Source organism: Phascolarctos cinereus, unplaced genomic scaffold, assembly GCF_003287225.1.
Source record: "Phascolarctos cinereus isolate Bilbo 61053 unplaced genomic scaffold, phaCin_HiC Scaffold_5;HRSCAF=322, whole genome shotgun sequence".
NCBI lineage: Eukaryota > Metazoa > Chordata > Mammalia > Diprotodontia > Phascolarctidae > Phascolarctos > Phascolarctos cinereus.
In genome coordinates this window covers 125,712,752-125,734,488 of record NW_027555958.1, presented here as the reverse complement: position 1 = coordinate 125,734,488, position 21,737 = coordinate 125,712,752, and the positions used below count along the sequence as shown (strand labels likewise).

At 37.3% G+C, this 21,737-nt stretch overlaps 1 protein-coding gene across 5 annotated transcripts in view; it reads right to left on the bottom strand.

The window, feature by feature from the left end:
- Window positions 1–21,737, bottom strand: part of EPB41L2 (erythrocyte membrane protein band 4.1 like 2) — a 266,227-nt gene that overhangs the window by 214,407 nt on the left and 30,083 nt on the right. For 3 of the 5 annotated variants that reach the window (XM_078155137.1, XM_078155138.1, XM_078155140.1), the window contains one exon: window positions 18,935–19,021. The exons of the other annotated variants lie outside the window; for them this stretch is intronic. The gene's annotated coding sequence lies outside the window, so the exon portion shown is untranslated. The remainder of the gene's footprint in view (window positions 1–18,934; window positions 19,022–21,737) is intronic. 5 annotated transcript variants of the gene reach the window in all.

The following is a 21,737-nucleotide window of genomic DNA, read 5'->3' as shown; positions in this document are numbered from 1 at the left end:
GATAATGTTGATCCCACACTTCTGGGTCACAGTTTTGCTAGGAGTCAGTCAAAAGAGAGTGGGGGCCCTGATCACAGTTCCAGAGTCAAGAGGAGAGCACTTAGTACTTGTGACTGCAGGGCAGGGGACGTTCCTGGTTAAAAACAAAAACAAAAACAAAAACCTTTCACACCCCCAGAACTAGCTCTGAAGACAGCAGAACAAAAAGCCTGAAGCTTGACACAGTGCCTTGTCCACCCCAAGGTGAGAAGAGCCCAACTTTAACATAAAGCTCAGAATCAAGAAATAGGTTGGAAAATTAGCAAATAACAGAAAAAGAACTTGACCATAAAAAGCTACTATGGAGACAAGGAAGACAAAGATATAAACTCCAAAAAAAAATGTGAAATTTTCACAATGTGAAACAGCTACAACCAAAGACTCAAAGAAAAAAATGCTATTTGGATACAAGCCCAATAAGCATTCCTGGTACAGTTAAAGAAAGAGATAAAAGTGGGAGAGGAAAAATTAGGAAAAGAAAAAGAGTGATGCAAAAAAAAATTATGAAAAAGGAATTAGCAGCTTAGTAAAAGAGGCACACAAAAAAATTCAAGAAAACACCTTAAAAACCAGAATTGGCCTAATGATAAAAGAGATACAAAAACCAACTCTTTAAAGAAGATACAAAGAAGATAAGATACGAAAAGAACTCCTTAAAAAGCAGATTTGGCCAAACAGAAAAAGAGGAACAAAAACTCAGTGAAGAAAAGAATTCCTTAAAAATTAGAATTGGGCAATTGGAAGCTAATGACTCCCTGAGACATCAAAAAACAATAAAACAAAGTCAACAGAATGAAAAAATAGAAGAAAATATCAACTCATTTCATTGGAAAAACAAATGACCTGAAAATAGATCGAGAGGTAATTTAAGAATTGTTGGGCTACCTGAAAGCTATAATCAAAAAAAGAGCCTCAACATCATATTTCAAGAAATTATCAAGGAAAACTGCCCCTATCTTACATCCAGAAGGTAAAATAGAAACTGAGAAAATCCGAAAGATCCTGAAATGAAAACTCCCCAAAATATTACAGCCAAATTCCAGAGCACTACAGAAAATATTGTAAGTAGCCAGAAAGAAGCAACATAAACATTAGGGAACTACAGTTAGGATCACACAAGATTTAGCAGCTTCCATATTAAAGGGGTAGAGGGCTTGGAATATGATATTCCACAAGGCAAAGGAATTATAAGATATGTGTGTGTGTGTGTGTGTGTGTGTGTGTGTGTGTGTGTGTGTACAGGATATATATTATATATATGTGTGTATGTATGTATGTATCTATTTTCCTCCCTGAAGAGTTATAATGATTATAATATATCTATATATATATATATATATAGGATATAATATCACCTACCCAGAAAAACAGAGTATAATTCTTCAGGGAGGAAAATAGATATTTAATGAAATAGAGGACTTTCAAACATTCCTGATAAAAAAGCCATAGCTGCATAAATATCTGATATTCAAATAGAATACTCAAGATAAGCATAAAAAAGTAAACATGAAAGAGTAATTCTGGAGGACACAATGGAATTAAACTGTGCATTCCTATATGAGAAGATGATAGTGTAACTCCTAAGAACTCTAAAATTATTAGGACAGTTAGGAGGAGTCTATATAGACAGAAGTCATGGAGGTGAGCAGATTATGTTGGAATGACCTCCAAAAAAAAAAATGAAGAGATGAGAAAGATGCACTGGGAGAAGGGGGAAGGGAAAGATAAAACAGGGAAATGTTTCTTGCAAAAAAGAGGCATGCAATAATTTTTACAGGGAAGGGGAAAATGGGGGGGGCAACGCTTGAACTTCACTCTCACTGGAACTGGTTCGAAAAGGGAAAAACAAATATACATATACACTTAGTAGGGTATAGATATCTATCCTAACCAATAGGGAGATAAGAGGGGAAGGCGATAAGAGATATGAGGGAGGGAGTCAAAAGGGGGAGGGCAGATTGGAGTAGGCAGCAATCAGAAGCAAGGCAGACTTTTTGAGGAGGAATAGGATAAAAAGAGAGAGGAGGATAAGAGGAAAATGGGAAGGAGGAAAACGCAGGGTTACTGACAAAAACTATGAATGGGAATGGGATGAGCTAACCCATAAAACTGAAGTATATAGCAGAAAAGATTGGAAACCAGAATTCAACAATATGTTGTGTACAAGAGGCACACTTGGAACAGAAAGACACACACAGAGTTGACATGAAGAGCTGGAGCATGTTTTGACTGAAATATAAAAGGCAAGCTAGCAATCGTGATCTCAGAAAAAAACAAAAGCAATAATAGATCTAATTAACAGAGAAACTACCATAGACAATCAAGCAATATCAAAAACCATTACAGCAAGTTTCTCCAATAAAGACCTTGTTTCTCAAATATGAGAACCGAGTCAAAATTAAAAAATAAGAACTACTTTCCAATTGATAAGTGGTGAAAGGATATAAACAGGCAGTTTTCAGAAGAAATCAAAGCTTTCTGTAGTCATATGAAAAAATGCTCTAAATCACTACTGATTAGAGAAAGGCAAATTAAAACAACTCTGAGGTACCACTTCATACTCATTAGAAATAAGGAATGGTGAAGGGTATGAGGGGAAATAGGTACACTAATGAACTGCTGGGGGAGTAGTGAACTGATCTAAGTATTCTGGAGAACAATTTGGAACTATGACCAAAAGGTATAAAAACGTGCCCATCTTTTGACCCAGCAATACCACTACTGGGTCTGTACAACAAAGAGATCAAAGAAAAAAATCACCTATAAGTACAAAAATAAATGTGTATAGCAGCTCTTTATGTGGTGGCAAAGAATTGGAAATTGAGGGGATGCCCATCAACCGGGGAATGGCTGAAAACGTTGTGGTCTGTGATTGTCATGAGGTACTACTGAGCTATAAGAAATGACAAAGGGTGGTGGGTGGTTTCAGAAAAAACAAGGCAAGACCTATATGAACCGATGCAAAGCGAAGTGAGAAGAACCAGGAGATCATTGTGCCCAGTAAGAGCAATGTTGTAATGGAGATCAACTGCGAAAGACTTGGCTACTCTGATCAATACATTGAACCAAGACAATTCCAAAGGATCATGATGAAAAAAAAGCTATCCATCTCTAGGGAGAGAACTGAAGAACTTTCAGTACAAACTGGAATATAATTTTCTCATTTTAATCTTTTTTTTGCTTTTTTGCCATATGTTTTGTATGATTTCACATGTATAATTGATGATATATTGCTTTCCTTCTCAGTGGGTGGGAGAAGGGCAGGAGAGAGGGAGAGAATTTGCAACAAAAATTTAAAAAGAAAAGAATGTTAAAAATAATTTTTTTTAAAAGCTATTGTGTTATTTCCTTCCAGTACTTAAAACTGATGAAGTTTTATTCAAAACTTCTCCAAACAGCTATCCAAGAAAAACGGGAAACTTTAGATATCTGGTTTGTTAAAGGATGGTGGGGTGGAGAAGGTGGTAATGAGACACTACAAATCCCTTATGGTAGAAAATGGACTGAGAGGATATTTTAAATGGATAAAATATCCAGCTGTTCTTTCCTAGTCTCATCACCCTAACTTTGAAACTGATGTAAAGCATTAGTAATTTGGAATGTTCTCTAAGGGTAACTTGACTACAAATTCTCTGAAGAATCCAAGGCAGCTTTTAGATGATGTACAAAAATACTACCCAAACTGTGGATGAAGATAATACACAAATTCATGTCCTGGAATACTGAATGGAAATAAAAATCACAATGCCTGGAATGGAACTATCATCATTACAACGTAGCTTCAAAAGAGAAGAGGAATCTGGTATTCCAGATATTATACCTCTAATGACTGTATTCCATTATTTGATAATCAAAGCAGCAAAAATTTAAAAAGGGTGACATCACAAGAATCAGAAGTCTAGACACCGCTGAGATGAGTCCAATTAAAGGTCTAGGGAAGATTCCTTGTGGTGCATCCAACAATCCTTTAAGGGTCACGTATACAGTTACTTGCACGCTGTTTCCCCCATTAGAATATGAGCACCTTGAGACCTGCGTCCTTGCTTTTGCCTCTCTTTGTATCCCCAGAGACTGGTATACAGAGTTTAATAAATGCTTATGGAGTAGCTACGGGAATGAAAAATATGGAACAAAAATTTAGCCAAACATTCCTTACATGCTTGTATCCAATATATCAATGTGAGGGTAAAAACAATAATTCTGAATCAATATCACAATGAAAAATATGTTTACCTATATTATATATTAAATATAATATGTAATTATATATTATATATAATTACATACTATATAATTCTAATAATATAGTATTCTCTATTACCTATAGAATTAAAAAAGCTTTTTTTTCCCCCATGGTGAACTGACTGGTCTTCACAGATTGATTTGCTGTTACCAAATGTAAATAGCCATTTAAATCTTCAACTCATGAAATGTAGAGATGAGTTCCTTTTCAGGAAAGGGAAGTTTGTACTGTGCCCACCAAGAACATTTGGCCTTTTACAACTTAGAGGAAACTGATTTTTAGGCACTGTATGTGGCAGGGGGAAAGGGACACATAATAAAGCTGTTTACATCTCAGATGTTTCTTGGGCCACTTCCTAGAACAGTTTCTATAACCTAGAGTTTCTGTCATAAACAGTGTGGTGAAGCTAGAAAAAAATTATGAAAGACAAAAACGAGTTTCCACCAACTCTAACAGCCATTCTGTAGCACACACCCAACTGTTCTTTCCTTAGTAAGCAAGCTAGTGTTCCTAATACTCTCCTCCCCTCCTCTCTCTACTTCATTAAGATCTATTAATCAGCTCTGGCCTTTTTTTAAATTAAATTTTATTTTTATAACAATATTCTCTCTCTTTCACCTTCCCCTCCTCCCACCCCCAACAGAGAAAGCAAGACAAACAAAACACCTATTACAAACAATGGAGCAAAACAAATTACCACTGGCCACATATGTATGTACATGTGTCAATATAGACAGAGAAAGACACATAGACGGATGCAAACACAAACGCAGACACAGGCAAAGATATGTCTCTGAATCCATAACCCCTCAATCAAGAGGAAAGTACCATATTTCATTGTGTTAATCATAGTTGTTAAGTCTTTCCAAGTTGTTTGTCTTTATAGTCTTGCTATTATAGTATAAATTGATCACCTGGTTCTGCTCATTTCACTCTGCATCAATTCATTCACATCTTCCCAGATTTCCCTGAAACTATCCCCTTCATCATTTCTTACATCACAATAGTATTCCATCACAATCATAAACTATAACTCGTTCAGCCATTCTCCAACTGACAGAATACCTCCTTGCTTTCTAATCCCTTGCCACCACAAAGACAGCTATAAATATTTTTGTGCATATATGACCCTTCTCAGCCTCTGACTTCTTAAAACTTGGTATCCCTCCCTCCTCGTATTACACTGCAATACTATTTCATTCTTCTAACCTTTCTGATAGCTCTTCATTCTCCTCTTGTCCCCTATGGGAATTGTCTAAGGGTCACTCCAGTTCTTCTCCCTCTATTCTTCCTCCTTGGAAACTTCAATTACTCCTCAGATTTGTTTCTTTTTCACTTCCATACATTTCAAACTGCTTTTGCATACACTGACCAAATTTAGCCTCCAGGTAACACTATGAGGTAAGGAGAGCATGAATTACTGACCCCATTTTACAGATGAGGAAACAAAGCCTCAGAAAAGTTTATCTGTCTAAAAAAGTCACGCAGCTAATACATATTTGGGAACTATCTAGCCCTGACCTCTCAAAGCTCTAGATAACTGAAGATTGTTTCTACAATTGTATATCCTATTATCACCAAAAATTTGCCACTCAAGAAACAAAAATAAAATCATCTTCCCTACATACTTCCCTAAAACCAGATCCTCTCTCCCACTTCCCCATGTTTGTCAGTGTGAAACTATTCCACTGGTTCCCCAGACTTTCAACTTAAAAATTATCTTTTCTTCCCCCTCTAGCATATCTAATCCTTATTATTACACTAATCTAATCTAGGTCCTCATTGCCTCCTACTTGAACTATAGAAATGGTCTCCTAGTTTCTCTCTACCTAAATCTCTCCCTACATATTACTGCCAGAGTCATCATACTTCCAAAAGGCTTTCTTTTAAAAATCAAGTCACTTTATCAAGAATTTACAATGATTCTCTTATGATTTTCAAATCAAATTTGAAACTTTCCTAGCTTACACTGAAAAACCACTATCAACTAGTCTCATATCTTCATTATTATAAATATTTCTCTTAAAAGATATATTATAAGCTCCTTGAGAATAGGAATGGTATAGCAAACATTAATGTCTCTCCACTGATCGATCTTTCATCTCCACCAAAAAAGATACACATACATATATACATACATACGTATATATACATACACATACACATCTATTTTTTGATGTGGCCAATGTGGGAATTTGTTTTGCTTGACACATTTGTAACAAGGCTTTATCTTGCTTGCTCAATGGCCCCTTTCCAATCCCAATCAAAATCTTCTAGATTAGTTTATCTCTAGGGTTCCTTGAACCTCTAATAAAACAGGCCTGAGCAAAGCAAAGGTTCTCAAATACTGGAATAAACATTTTCTCTGGATGGTTTCTTGGCATTCCAAATACTTGTGATTACTAAAAACATTTCTTTTAGATATGAAATGCACTATTAGACAGCTTAAACACAGGTGTCATACTGGCACATATGCATGTATTTCAGGACTGAGAATCTGACAGTGGTCCTCACTGGCTCCCCTGCCAAAGTAGAATGGGCGAGACAGTGATTCAGTCCCAGTCTCCCTCTGGAGTAACTGCAAATCCATTCTCAGCTGTTGCCTAGGCAGTAAACCTCCTGACTATTGTTCTCATCCAATTACCTCACAAATCCCTAGAGACATAAATGTTTGCCAAAGGCAGGCAGCTCTTAAGGGTGACTTCAGCCATTTAACGTGACTAAAAGCAGATAAATGAAGTGTCTCACGAGCCAAAATGCCCCATCTCATAGTGCTAAGTATCATTCTGAAGAACAATAATGAAGTCATCACAGATTTAAGTTCATCTTCCTTTCCTCACCAATTATAGTTTATGATATCTTTAAGGACACTGCTCCTAGGGATGACTGTTAGGAAATGAGAATTTTACACAATGCTCAAAATAAAACAGACCCCTCAATTCTGCCCACAGCAGATGCAGGAATACATTTAACAGGGGTTATGAACAACTTTTTCATCATGATGCTGTATCTTCCTGTACATACAGTTTCTTATGAAAGGCTGGCTAGGTGGCACAGTGGATAGGGTGCCTGGCCTGGACTCAGGAAGATTCATCTTCCTGAGTTCAAATCTGGCTTCACAAATTTAGTAGCTGGGTGACTCTGGGCAAATCACTTAACCCTGTTTGCCTCAGTTTCCTCATCTGTAAAATGATCTGGACAAGGAAACGGCAAACCTCTCCAGTATCTTTGCCAAGAAAACTCCAAAATGGGATCCCAAGAGTCGGATATGACTAAAACAACTGAATAACAACTAAAGTTTCCTCTGAAGTCTATAAAATACAGGTAGGACTTGTTTTAATGAAGCTTGGATGACTGAAAATTTCAAGTAACAAAAGAGTTAAATTAAGGTGTAACAAAGCCTACTTTATAAAAAGGATTTGTGAATGGTGTCTTCAAACAGCATTTAGAGGACTGATTACAAATGTGATTTATTAAACAATGGGAGGTAGTCTAACTGAAGAACAGTGGCCACTGACCTGGGAGTCAGAAGACCTAAGTTCTAGTACCAATTCTGGCACTACTGGCTACTTTCCATATCAGTAAAGTAAACAGAAGTGATGATTCTATGATTCAAATTACTTTTCTAGAACACAATACTTTTGCATCCTTTGGCAAAATGAAAGTCTGACCTTAACCCTGACAAATTTCTCTGAGAAAGGGTCATAAGCGTATCTAGTTCAAGAGGCCCCAAAAGTCCACAAATCAAGAAGCATTGAGTGTTCCTATATTCCAGTCACTGTGCTAAGAATACAAAGACAAAAACAGCTCCTACCCTCAAAAGGTTCACTCTAAGATGGGAAATAATATGTATATATTATATATAAAACATGTATAAGATAATATTAGACAATTTTGGAGCATAGGTACTAGGTAAGATTAGGTAAGTTCTTGCAAGGAAAAGGCACTAAAGCTAAGTTTTGAAGGAAACCAGGGATTTTAAAATGTAGAGATGAAGAGAGAATACATTCTAAGCGTGGTGGTAGTTTAAAAGTAAAGAAATGGGAGATGGAATGTCATGTGTAGAGCAAAAAGACCAATTTGGCTAGAGTGTAGAGCACCAGAATGGCAAAAATAGGGTTGGGAAGCTAAGAGGGGGGCTAGGCTTTAAAGAGCTCTAAGCGCCAGAGGAATTTGCGCTGAATCCCGGATGGAATAAGGGAACCACCAGAGTTCATTGAGCAGGGGAGCACATGACCAGTCTTATCCTTTAGGAATATTATTTTGACAACTGGGGATAACCTGGAAGAGGAAAAGACTTAAGGGAGTGAGACCAATAAAAAATTATTACAATAGTATGGGCCTGAAATAAGATGGTGGCAGTATGAGTTGAGAAAAGAGACAGATCTGAGAAACATTGTGGAGACAGAACTGACAAGATTTGACTTGATAAGGAACTCAAGGGAGAATGACAAATCAAGAATGCCTTGTAGGTTGCAACTTAGGCAACTGAAGAAGAAATTGAGAAGTTCAGAAGAGAGGTAGGTTGGGTAGGGGGAAGATAAAGAAGTCTGTTTTTGAGACACCTAAAGGACATTCAATTCTAAATGACCAATAGGTAGTTGCTAAACAGAGAAGTCTGGGAGTCAATTACATAAAGGTAATAATTGAACCCATGAGAACTAATGAGATCATTAGGAGACAAAAAAGAGAATGTAGAGAGAGAAAGTGGTCAGGAAAAAACTTGTGTTATACTTACAGTTAGGAGGAATACACTGATGATGATCTAACTAATAAGACTGAGAAAGGGTAGTCAGACAGGTAAGAGGAAAGCCAAAGAGAACAGCATCACAGAAACCCAAAAAAGACAGAACAGTTAATAGTATCAAAATGCTGCAGAAGTCAAGAAGGATGAGGACTGAAGGAAGGTCACTGAATTTGGCAATTAATAGATCACTGGTAACTTTGGGAAGAACAAGTTCTGTCAAATAATGAAGTTGGAATCCAGATTACAAGGGGTTAGAAAGGGGACTAAACAGCTTTTCTTTAAAGGGAAAAAAAAAAGGAATGTTACAAGTACTAATACGTCACAGAACAGCAAAAAAAAAAAAACAATTCAAGAGAAAATCGTCTGACAGAGAGCTTGGCATGAAATAACACTAAGTCGGACAGAGAAGGATAGGGATGAAACCCATGATTCCAACTGGTATAAGAACATTCCCTCTTACCAACGCAGCTCAGCATCTTTTCTGCAAGAATCTTAATAGTATTAGAGTTACCTACAACGCTAACAGATTAAGTTACTTCCCAGGATCACAGAGTTAGTATGTGTTTTAGGCAGAACTTAAACCTGGGTCTTTTTCATTTTGAGCTTTAGGGCATGATGGAGAAGTCCAAAGGGAATACATCTGGGTGAAAAATGAAGATTAAAATGTTAACAAAGAGACATGAAATGGGACAAACTCCCAATATTTCTATGATAATGAGTTCTTAACCATGGCAAGAGTAGCTCTATTACACGGGAACTCTATCACCTCAGTACAGGACCAAGTATGCGAGGAAGTAACAACATCACTTGAGAAGATGAAGTCTAGAAAAAAGTAGCTAGATCTGATTAAATACTTACATAAGAAATCTATATTGTAGTCAACTGAATTTTAAAAGGCATTTAGGAAACAGCAGCAGAAGAGTCTAAAAGCATGGGAAAGATCACTGTTAAACAAAAATGGCCATCAAGAATATAAGATATCAGCATCTACTGATCCACAGAACTACTTTTCTCATCTCCTAAGATGTGTTTTCACAGATTGCCTGTAGCCAACCACATGATCATAGTTACATATCATATATTTACTAGCTTGGGACCCTGGATAAGTCACTAACCATCTTTCCACTTCATTCACCACCTATCAACTGTTCTGCCTGGCTGCCCATATAACCGACAGATGTCATTTGCATGACTATGAGCATGTGATTGGCTACAGATAATTTTCAAAAACCTGTTGTAAGGGATGAGTAGTTCTCCCCGCATCTGTAAAAAAAGAAGACTGGGCTTAATGCTCTCTAAGTTCCCTTCTGGCTCTTAATCTATGTTCCTATGCTATAAAAATCAAGTACCTACTGTGTTTAAGACAGAGACACAAAGGGGTTTAGAGGACAGGGAGCTGGCTTGCCTGTAACTCATACTGGCTGTGTGATCATGAGTCAGCACTTAACCTCTGAGTACAGAAAAGTTGGTGATATATATCGGTGAAGGGAGTTTCCACATAGGGGAGTCCCCTACACTAACGATATCACAGGTGCTAAACATAGACAAAAATTAAACAGTCCCTACCCTCAAAACATTTATATTCTTCCTGGGGGGTTGGGGAAAAGGACAATATACAACATGAACACAGGTAAGTAAATAAAAAACACATACCATGAATACATGGGTATATTCCTCCAATACTATTCTTGAATATTGGTATTCAATCTGTGAATATTTATATACATACACATATACATGTATATATGTATATATATTTTAAGTGTTGTGTGTGTGTGTGTGTGTGTGTGTGTGTGTGTGTGTGTGTGTATGTGTGTGTGTGTAAAGAGCATATGAACAGCTAGGGTGAAATTCCCTTTCTGGTCCCAAGACTAATGTTTAGGATTTACCTCCATTTTTTGCCTCTTTGGTACCACATCCTATATAACCCAAAACTCCAGTCTCCCTTCACTCCAGGGAAAATTCAAAAACATGCTGCTAATGGCATGCCTCACAGGGATAAAGTGGGGGGGGGGAAGGGAGAAAGAAGTATAGATCTCACAAATCACTCTCCCCTCACCCCATCACTGCTAATGCTCCAACCGCAATGTTTGTTTCAGTAAGTCTTAAGCACTCTATTCCTACTTTATTTCTTGGAGGGTGGAGGGGAAGGTAGTGGTGGTAGTATATCCTCAAATATCTAAAGATGAAAAGCTGGTTGTATTTTCCTAGACAAATACAGTTGTACATAATACATTACCAATGGAACCCTCTGGCCCCAAACCTCAAGCACTGTGTTAACATGGACCAGATTCACCCTTTGGGGACCACCTCTAAAATCATTAACAACCAGTGTTCACATGTTCCAGGGAGATAACAAGCAAAGTTTCAAATGCTGATTGTTCCTTTAATCTGCTACTTGATTAGTTTCACCATCAACTTCATATAGTAGTTTAGAAACTGAATACATTCTCAATTCCTTCAGCCTAATCTCCCCTCTTATTGGATAGCTCCAGAACAGAGCACTAAACTCCTCCCATAGCCTTACTTTATCTCTCCACATTGCATCAGCAAGGTTTGCTTGGTTTCAACTCCACTGGTGCAAGTTACTTTCTTGTGCCTCCCTCCCTTTTCAGCTTCCTTTTGTGTATTGTCTTCCCCCGCTAGACTGTAAGTTCCTTGAGGGCAGGACTGCAGTTTTTCTTATTTGTATCCTCAGTACTTAGCAGAGTGCCTAGTACATGGTAGATGGTCAATAAATATTTATTAATTGAATCTAACACATTACATATAGCAGGTGTAACAAATGCTCACTCCTGGTCATATTCTATAAAATATAAATTATCAATAGTTTAAGTCAACATTTTAGGTTACACCTTTAAATTAAGTCAACATCCCTGAGCCTCTGTTTCTTTTCCCATAAAATAAAGATAAGGTGAGAGTCAATATGACAATGGATAAAGCTGGCCTAAGAGCCAAGAAGACTTAGGATCATGTCCCACCTTTAACACATATTGACCTTGTCAGCATGGGCAAATCACTTAACCTCTAACCAGCACTGTAGGCCAGTGGTGTCAAATTCAAACAGAAACAGGTTCACTAAATCTACATAAGTATCCCTGTGGGTGGCATACAGACGTCATTTTAAAATGCAGTGCTATGTTTTATTGTATTTTAATTTATTTTGTTAAATATTTCCTAATTACATTTTAATCTGGTTCAGCCTGCACTCAGGAGTGTTGTGGGCCACATAAGGCCAGTGAGGTGGGGAAGTGTTGTGAGCCATGGGAGGCCAGTGGCCCAAGTGTTTGATACCTCTGCCCTGGAAAACTCTTAAGTCTAAGTTGTAGAGAGCAAGTGCTATAATTTGAATTAGCAGAAAAGTTCTTCACAGGCAACACCAATGGGGCATCACAGGTCTAGTCTCTACTTCTAGGATGTGGCTTAAAAACTGTTGTGAGGAAACCACTTACTAAGCTATGAAGCCCTCAACAAATATGATCTAGTACCATATTATTACTACCCTACTACATTTCAGCTATTATGGATTTAAAAAACCTTTGTAGAAAGGCCTGAGAACCTTACAGGTATTGGTGGTTTTTATGAGCAATGCATTCCAGGCTTTAAAAAAAAAAACCTGGATTTACAAATCAACTTTTGTAACACAATCTCCTTGCAAGCTGGGGACTGTCTAGGCATGTAGCACAACTAAACGACAAACTGTCTTTGAGGAAATCCTGAAGGTCTTTACAGTCACTGAAATAAACTAAGTGACTGCTTTGTTTTATCTTCTCTAGATAAAAAGATTCCCTCCTCTAAACATGGTCCATTTTACAGCGTCATCCTGACAAATCTGCTCCTACCTGCCTCTCCCAATCCCAAATTGTCTCACAAAGAAGAGACTCACACCACAAAACTAATAAGAAGTGAATAATCCTCTACCACTCCCAAGTAAATTTCATTTCAGGATAGTGACACAGGAGAATTATGCCTACTTCTCTAACCATCTAGATATTCTCTTAAGAAATCTGTAAAGGCAATAACAGCCACGTTACACGATGACTAAGATTGTTAAACTGAACACTTCTCACCATTACAAGGATGGAAGACATCTCCAGAGGCCTCGGGATGGAAAATGCTGTCCACATTCAAAGAAAGAACTATGGAAGTCGAATCGCTATCACTTATTTTTACCTTCTGTTGAGTTTTGTTTCATCTTTCTGATGGTTCCTCCTATTGGTTTTAATTTTTAATTACAACTTCACTAATGTGAAAATATGTTTAATAGGAATGTAAATGTAAAACCTGTATCAGATTGTGCGCCGTCTTGGGGAGGGTGGGGGAGAGGAAGGGGGAGAAAAATTTTCAACTCAAAAGCATATGGAAGTGATTGTTGATAAATCAATTAATAAAATTGGGAAGAAAAAAAAAGAAATCTGTGAAAGGCTGCAGAAAGTGAAATCTGAAGAAGTTTAAAAAAAACACCACTTCCCAAATTCTGGTAAATTACTTCACTTCCTCCAAACATCAAATTCTTTGCCTATCTAACGAAAAAAAAATCTCATGAGTCATTTTTTGAAACACTGCCCCAGAGTCTGTCTTTCAATCAGGTAATGACAATGTTAAATGCTAAGTGACACTCATTAAAATAATAGTCTTAATGTCAGAATAAAATCATAAAATAGCTCTCTCCATTTTATAAGAAATGTGTTCCTTAAAGAGAAAAAGCAAAATGGATTTTTAAAAATTGTTATTGAAATGTTTCTCCTATCAACCAGCCAAAAAAAAAAAAACCTCAAGGTCAATCAATCAAGGAAATTGCATTTGTGAAGCCTTTGGCATCTCCAACTGAAACAGCCAGGTCCAATACCCAGCTCCAGGGGCCTCATGACATCCTTTCGAGGAAAGCAAAGAGCCAAAAACCCATTACTGCCATGTTTTCTTGCCAAATAACAGATGAAAATTTTAACTATGCCAACATGACTCCAAAATGCACCCTGAAGAAAAGCTTAAATTGGTCCTTTGAGATGCTCTTCCTTTGGCAGTCAGTCCATTTCAAATACTTACATGCTGAGAATACAAGAAAACAGAAGGCCCCCTTTCAAAGATATTTTTGCAAAGTTGGCATTAGTTATGACAGCTTAAAAATCTGGCAGCCACTCTTTATAAAATAGATTTGTCCTTTATTTTACTGCCACTGGACCAAAGAGCCTAAGAAATGGACCAGCATTACCACTTACAACACAATAGTGCATCAACCTTTCTTTTTTCATAATTTTAGTCTGTGCATATTTTTTCTGGCATGAATAATATATGATATTTGACACCAGATATTACTTCACTGGTACTCTACTCAAAGCAACACTACTCTTGCCATAAATTCTGGTCATTTTGAAGGTTCCTTTTTTCCCCCTTAGGGTTTTTTGATATCGGTTTACTTTTCTGAGAAAAGTGACAGATGGGTGTAGTGGTTTATGAGGTGTTTGTGCCCCTTTGAAGAGTCAATAAACAAAGTCTGAGAAACACTATTTTTGAGAAATCATGGTACAAGGAGTTATTACAAGATAGGATTTAATTCCTACCCAGAATTTACTCTTAGAGAGGCAGCATAATGTGGGCAGGTGTGGAGGAGTGGATGAACACGAGTAATATGAATTTGAAGAAAACATCTCCTTAGATAAAGTAGTCTCTGACACAAAAGAAACAGAAGTAAGAAGTTTGTATAGACCCACAAAACTCAGCCAGGATAGGCGTCATACAACCAGGTAAGTATCAGAGAAGGAATCTCAGGTCTCTCCTAACTCTGGGTCCACTCATCTTTCCCACACACTACACTGACTTTCCACAAAGCAAAATCATGCAGTAATTAAATTAATATTCAATGCCCTCTACTTATTTTGTTATTTAACACCCAATTTATCAATTAAGGGCATTCTTTCTAGGGTCAACCACTGTACTCCTGAAGATATCCAGAGATTTCATCTCTGGCACAAACAACAGTCATATGGGTGCCTGTATCACTCACACTCCTGCCCTGCTCAAAAACTGTTGATGGCTTTCTTACTGCCTTTAGGAGAAAGTCAATATGTGTCAGCCTTGCACTGAGACCCCTTATCATCTGATGCATCATATTTTCCCAGACATATTACATGTTATTTTCCCCCTTCAAGCACTGTTTGTTCAACCACTGAACTGAATTGTAGACCATTCCCCAAACTCGCCATGGTGCCTTTCACTTCTGTGTCTGCTGTCCATGATGCCTAAAATATATTTCATCTTCATCTCGGTTTTTGGGGGATCCTTATCTTCCATCAAAGCTTAACTTAGCTTGCTACCTCTCCTAGAGTGCCTTCTCTGATAACCCTAGACTCTTAAGATTTCCACGAACACTTTAGATCTCTCCTCGTCTATCACTCTCCATCTTATATTATACTTATCTGAATATATGGCATATTTCCCATTACCTATATATTTGTCCCTATCACTCTCTACCTTACATTAGATTTATCTGTGTATATGGTATGTCCCTGATACTTATTCCTTAGAGGACAAGGGATAGGCCATTGCTCGCTCTCTGTCTCTCTCTCCCTGTCTCTCTGTCTCTGTTTCTCTCTCTCTCCCTAGTATCTCCTCACACTGGTTTGCACAACCTGTAGCCCTCCAAAGGATTTTCAAGCAGCCCACATTTTTCGTAGGCCACCCAAAATCCTTTGGCGGGCTACAGGTTGTACAGGCCTGCACATAGTAAGCACTTAATAAATGCATGTCCAATTAAATTCCTCACACCAAACATGCAAGACAGATAGTGCTTATTATCCCCACTTTACACATGTCACTAAGTCTCGGAGCAGTTAAGGGACTTGCAAAGATGTCAAGAGAAGCAAAAAAGCCTGAGAAAAGGCCATTGTGTTTGGCAACACAGAAGGAATGTATGAGGAAGACTACAGGGGAGAGACTAGATACAAGAAGACTGGTGATTTTCAGAATAATTTCTGTGGTGATGAACCAGAAGCCAGATTGTAAAGGATTAAAGGAGTGAACTAGAAAAGAACTAGAGGCACCAAGTACAGACTCCCCTTCTGAAAGCTTGAGAAATAAAAGAAAGAGAGAAGGAAGGAAGGAAGGAAGGAAGGAAGGAAGGAAGGAAGGAAGGAAGGAAGGAAGGAAGGAAGGAAGGAAGGAAGGAAGGAAGGAAGGAAGGAAGGGAGGGAGGGAGGGAGGGAGGGAGGAAGGGAAGGAAGGGAAGGAAGGGAAGGGAGGGAGGAAGAAAAGAAAGAAAGAAAGAAAGAAAGAAAGAAAGAAAGAAAGAAAGAAAGAAAGAAAGAAAGAAAGAAAGAAAGAAAGAAAGAAAGAAAGAAAGAAAGAAAGAAAGAAAGAAAGAAAGAAAGGAGATGGATGCTGGTAACACGGCCATGGGAAGGTTTTCAGTTATCACTCTGGGGTTTGCTTAGTTCTTTTTAGGATAAAGGAGGCCTGAGTATGTTTGTAGAGGGAAGAAAACACAACCACAAAGAATGAATTAAAAATACAAGAAGAAACGTATAACTGATGATAGTACAAGATGCTGAAGAGGAAGGGGAAGGAATCAAAAGTATTAAAAGTTCCAAAAACCCCAGTTGGAAAGAACCTGGAAACACTTCAGTCCAACTGTACCTGAACAAGAATCCTCTCTCTAGCTAACATACTGGGCCAAGCAGCCTTCTAATCTTTCAGATAACTTTAATTGACAGTCAATGAGCCAATAAGAATTCATACGCACTGTACTAAGCACTGAGAATACAAAGAAAGTAAAAAACGGGGTCTCTGCCCTCAAAGAGCTCCCATTCTAATGGGAAGCTCCCATTCAAATAATAACTCGTTGAAATGGCTCATGAGCATGTGGCTGATATAGTTCTGAGCATATCTATGAATTAGGTACAAGTACCCCCATTTTACCAATGAGGAAGCTAAACCCAAAGAGGTTAGCTGACCAGCTTGAGATCACACACTCAGTAAGGGACAAAGGCAAGATCTGAATGCAAGTCTTCCTGACACCATATCCAAGAATTCAGCCACTAGGGCTCAATGTCTAAATTCCCACATTTGGATGGTAATGGCCTTTTCTAAGCATCTCTGGAATAGCACCTACATCTCTTAAGTACTGCCCCCTTCCCTAAAACGTTAATTTTATAAAACAAAACAGAGTCACAGTATCACTGTCACGCGCCATAAAAAAGAATGGCCCAAATAGCCCTCATATGACAGCAGGTCGGGCTCATATTCAGCACACATAACTCATTTCTCCCTTCTGCGGCAGCCTGCGGACCATGTATTATTATTTGTCACTAATAGATCAGGTCATTCCTCAGTGTGACTACTTGTTCTTCAGGAGAGAAAACCTTAAAGTAAAAACATCCCATCTCTGAAATGCAGAACAAAAAAGACCATACAAAAAGCAGGTTTTCAAAGGGTAATTTTTTTTAAAGGAAAAACACTGAACTAAAAATGTATCACCAAAAAAGTAGATTTGATTCAATAGCTGGAAAACTAAATTAGTGCTGTTTCAGAACATTTTATACCAACGTAGACTTAGGCAAAGGAAACAACACTAATCAAAAGGGTGGGGGAGGGTCACAGTCACTAAATTGCACTTTGTGTCATTTGTATGGCTATTTGACAAAAGCTAGTTATTTCACCAATTAGAATGGAGAGTCCTCGCCTATAGGAACTTAGGTGGAATACTGAATACAGCCCTGGGTGTGGAGGAAGGAAGACCGGAGTTCAAACTCAGTCTCAGACACTGTGTTACCCTGAGCAAGTCACTTAACCTCTGGTTTGCCTCTTCTCCTCAACTACAAAATAGGTATAACAGCTCCTACCTCCTGAGGTTGTCGTGAAGATCAAACGAGAAAATATTTGAAAAGCACTTAGCACATAGTTCCTGGCACTTATTAGTCACTATATAAATATTTATTCCCTTCCTTTTTCCTGTAGGATGAAAAATGTCTCAAAGGTAAATGTACACATCCCACATTTACAAGATTTGTATCCACAGAGTTTACCACAGTCCTCAACACATAGTAAACACTCAAATGCTTTTTCATTCATACTATAATGAACTCAACTTACCTGATGGAAGGTTTTGATTGGCAAGACATCAATTCACTTCTATCCCCTGGCAAACATCTGGACCTTTCCACTGGGTTAGATAATATGGAAGGTCTTTACCTGCTACAAGCCCTACAGCCCTATAATTTTGCTACCAGTAAAAACCCACTGACAGCTACTTGGGGTGGAGGTGGGGGGGGACTAGAAAACCGATTGAAACAGTTCATCTGCTTACGCATTTTTCTTCTTTACATATTTCTCTTCCTTTGTTCCAGTTTTCAGGTCAGACATAGATTTCCCCCCCTCCCTGGAATTTCCTCTTACAACCAAACTACTCTTGTTAGCAATTATCAGGCAAATAACTGATTTGAAACCAGTTCTCAGTGTTTCTCTGAAACCTGAATAGCACCACAGCCTAGTTTAATGTTTCCGTAGGCCCAAGACCTAAAAATAATTTGTTTTTTCCCTTTCAATAGCCTCAGAGGGTGTGTTATTCAGAAGTAAAACGCATTTGTAAACCCCTTGCATTCACCTGGGCTATGGGGCAGCAGAGTAAATTATCACTACCCTTTGAAATGTTAATAAGTAAGCTTTTCTGCCATTTACCTCCATAGAAATACTCTTGACATTTTCTAGGGTTTCATTACTGGCTCTCATTTCAACCTTCCAAGTTTATTTCTGAAATAAAAGCTGCTTTTCCCAGGGACTTAAGAATCTTTCACACCTGTATAGAGGCAATCTCTTCAGTTTTCAGAAATGTACTTTGGAATATTGTATTTTTCTGTAAATTTATAAAGATATTAACCAGAAAATCCCTTTGACATTCAAAACCAGATTACCTTCTCTTTGTCTTTAATAGACTGGGACTGCCCGACTCAAATGACCAAGAGCTATGTTTTGCACTGGCATTTCACTGTTGTCTTTTTCTACAAAAAAAAAAAAAATAGGAAGAAGAGGAAAAGAACATCAGAGGAGGGTCTGATTCAGTTCTAATACAGAGAATACATAATAATAGTTAGTACTATATGTGCTTTAAGGTTTGCACAGGGTTTTACAAATATCTCATTTTGTCCTCATAGCAACCCAAAGAAATAAATATTATTATCCCTATCCCTTTTTACAGATGAGGAAACTGAAGAAGATAGGTTAAGTGACTTGGCCAAGGACACAGAGCTAGACGTGTATAAGGCTGCATTTGAATTCAGGTCTTCCTAATTCTAAGCCCACAGTTCTACGAAGTGCTCCACCTACCTGCTTAGAATAACTGCTGAATAATGAAAACAACTTTTCAGTGGAGAAAATAAATGGACTAACTACTGAATACAAGTCTTTTAACTTATTTTATCAAACATACAGAGGATTTAAATGAGGCCAAGAACTTGATGGCTACAAGTGTACTCTACAATTCAACTACAGCATTATCGTTCAGCCTTTAAAATGATTGCATCTCAAACTCTGCCCCTTATTGGGGCACTCACAGAAAAGTATGGAAACTATTTGAGCAGCTATGGCAGCCTATTAAAATTACACTGATTTGTTTAAATCATAAAAACACTGTGGTATAGAATTTTCAAATGTATTACAAGGTATCCCTAAACATGTGAGTCTTGAACATTTGAGACTGCGTCCCTTACTTCTAAATTTTCACATGCAAAAAAGGTTAGTGACATATCATTTTTATATAAGCTTTTGTTTGGTTTTCAATAAAATCCTAACAAAACCTGCATGCAAACCATGTAAGAACACTGTCTTGGCCCTTCAAATAGTAATTTTGCAAAACACACTGCATCTCCAAAGGTATAATTTCTCAAAACCTTACCTAAGTATTAAATAATTCTCTTAATTTGAATCATTTTACATAATGACTCCACAAGACTCATCTTGTAAAAAATGCATTTGTAGACAGACATAATTATAAGTATACAATATAGACTTCTGATAAATTAACCCACACAGTTAAAGCAAGGATCAACATTTCCAAAGGTGAAAAACAGTGGCAAAGAGATGTTAAGCTCTCTCTAACTGGTACAGGGCAAGAGCTCAGAGGAGGCTTAGGAAATAGGTTGATTGAAGTGGTTAGACCATCAAAGAGGGTTACTACTCACTGATGAGCCGTAAGATAAGATTAGCAGGTGTCTGAAAGCATCATTAGAGTGTATCAGAATGTAATATTAAATGAATTGAGAGTTGCAAGAATAGGTGTCAATAAAGAGCACCATTTCATTCACTTTTTTAGCAACCATTAAGAACCCCCTACCATCCAGGCACTGAGGGTACAAAGCCAAAAAACAGAAGTGGAAAGAGCAGAGATCAAGAATATTACATTCTATTGGGGAAGGGGGTCAACATGTACCCAAATCAGGTAAATATGAAGTAATGGGACAGGGATGCCCCAATAACTGGAGGAAAGTCAGGGTAGCCTACTAAGAGGTAGTAACACTTGAATTAGGCTTTGAAGGAAGCTATGAATTCCAAAAGGAGGTAGTGAGGTAGGATATTGCAGAAACAGAGGTAGACACAGCCTCAGCAAAGGCAGAGGCAGGAGACTGAAAAGAGAACAGAAAGTAGGCCAATTTCGTTGAAGTAGTAATATTGGAAGGACAATAATGGGCAAAACCTCTGAAAAGACAAGTTGGAATCATATTGTAAAAGGGCTTAAATGCCAAAAAGAAGAGTTTCAATCCATCAAATAAGAATTATTAAGCATCTGAATGCTGAGCAAAGTTAAAAATGAAACTGTCCCTTCCCTCCAGAACTTCCATAGTGAAGAGATTATATATGTATGTATACATATATGTGTTATATAATAAAAATGGATATAATGTATTATATGTGCATATAAAAATACATTTTAAAAAGAAATACAAGGTAAATTTTTGGGGGGAAGACATTATTAGCATCTGAGGAGGAAATCAAAAAACCTTCACTTGATCTGAGTTTTGAAATTAACAAAAGATTCTTTTTTAAATTTATTTTTAATTTATGGAATAAAACAAACATTTTCATAACATAGTATAATAAAAAAGATGACTGCACATGAAACTGCAACTCTACTATGTATAACCTATTCCTTTTAAACATACAAAAGTTAACACGTAAATCTTTTTTTCTTTTTTTTACTTCCTTCCTTCCCTTCCCCCCCAGAGATGGTCACCATTAGATACAAAGAGGTATAGATATGTAAAATTATGAACTATATATACTTCCATTTATCAGTTCTTCCTCTGGATGTAGATAGTGTCTTTCTTCACATGTTCTATAAATTTATAGTTAATTTGGGTATTTATAATAGTCAGAATGACTTAGTTGCTCAAAGTCATTCTTTAAAACAATATTGCTGTTATTATATACGATGCTCTCTTGGTTATGCCCATTTCACTCTTCATTATTTCATGAAAGTCTTTCTATGTTTTTCTAAGATCATTGAGCTCATCATTTCTTATAACAGAGTAGTATTCCATTACAACTTATTCAGCCATTCCCCAATTGATGGGCATCCCTATAATCTTTAGTTTTTTGCCACCACAAAGAGAGCTGCTATAAATATTTTAGAACATATAGGTTCTTTTTTCCTTATAAATTAAGAATTTTGCAAATTAAAATTAAGATTCTGTGATTTTGTACATTAACAAAGGATTCTAA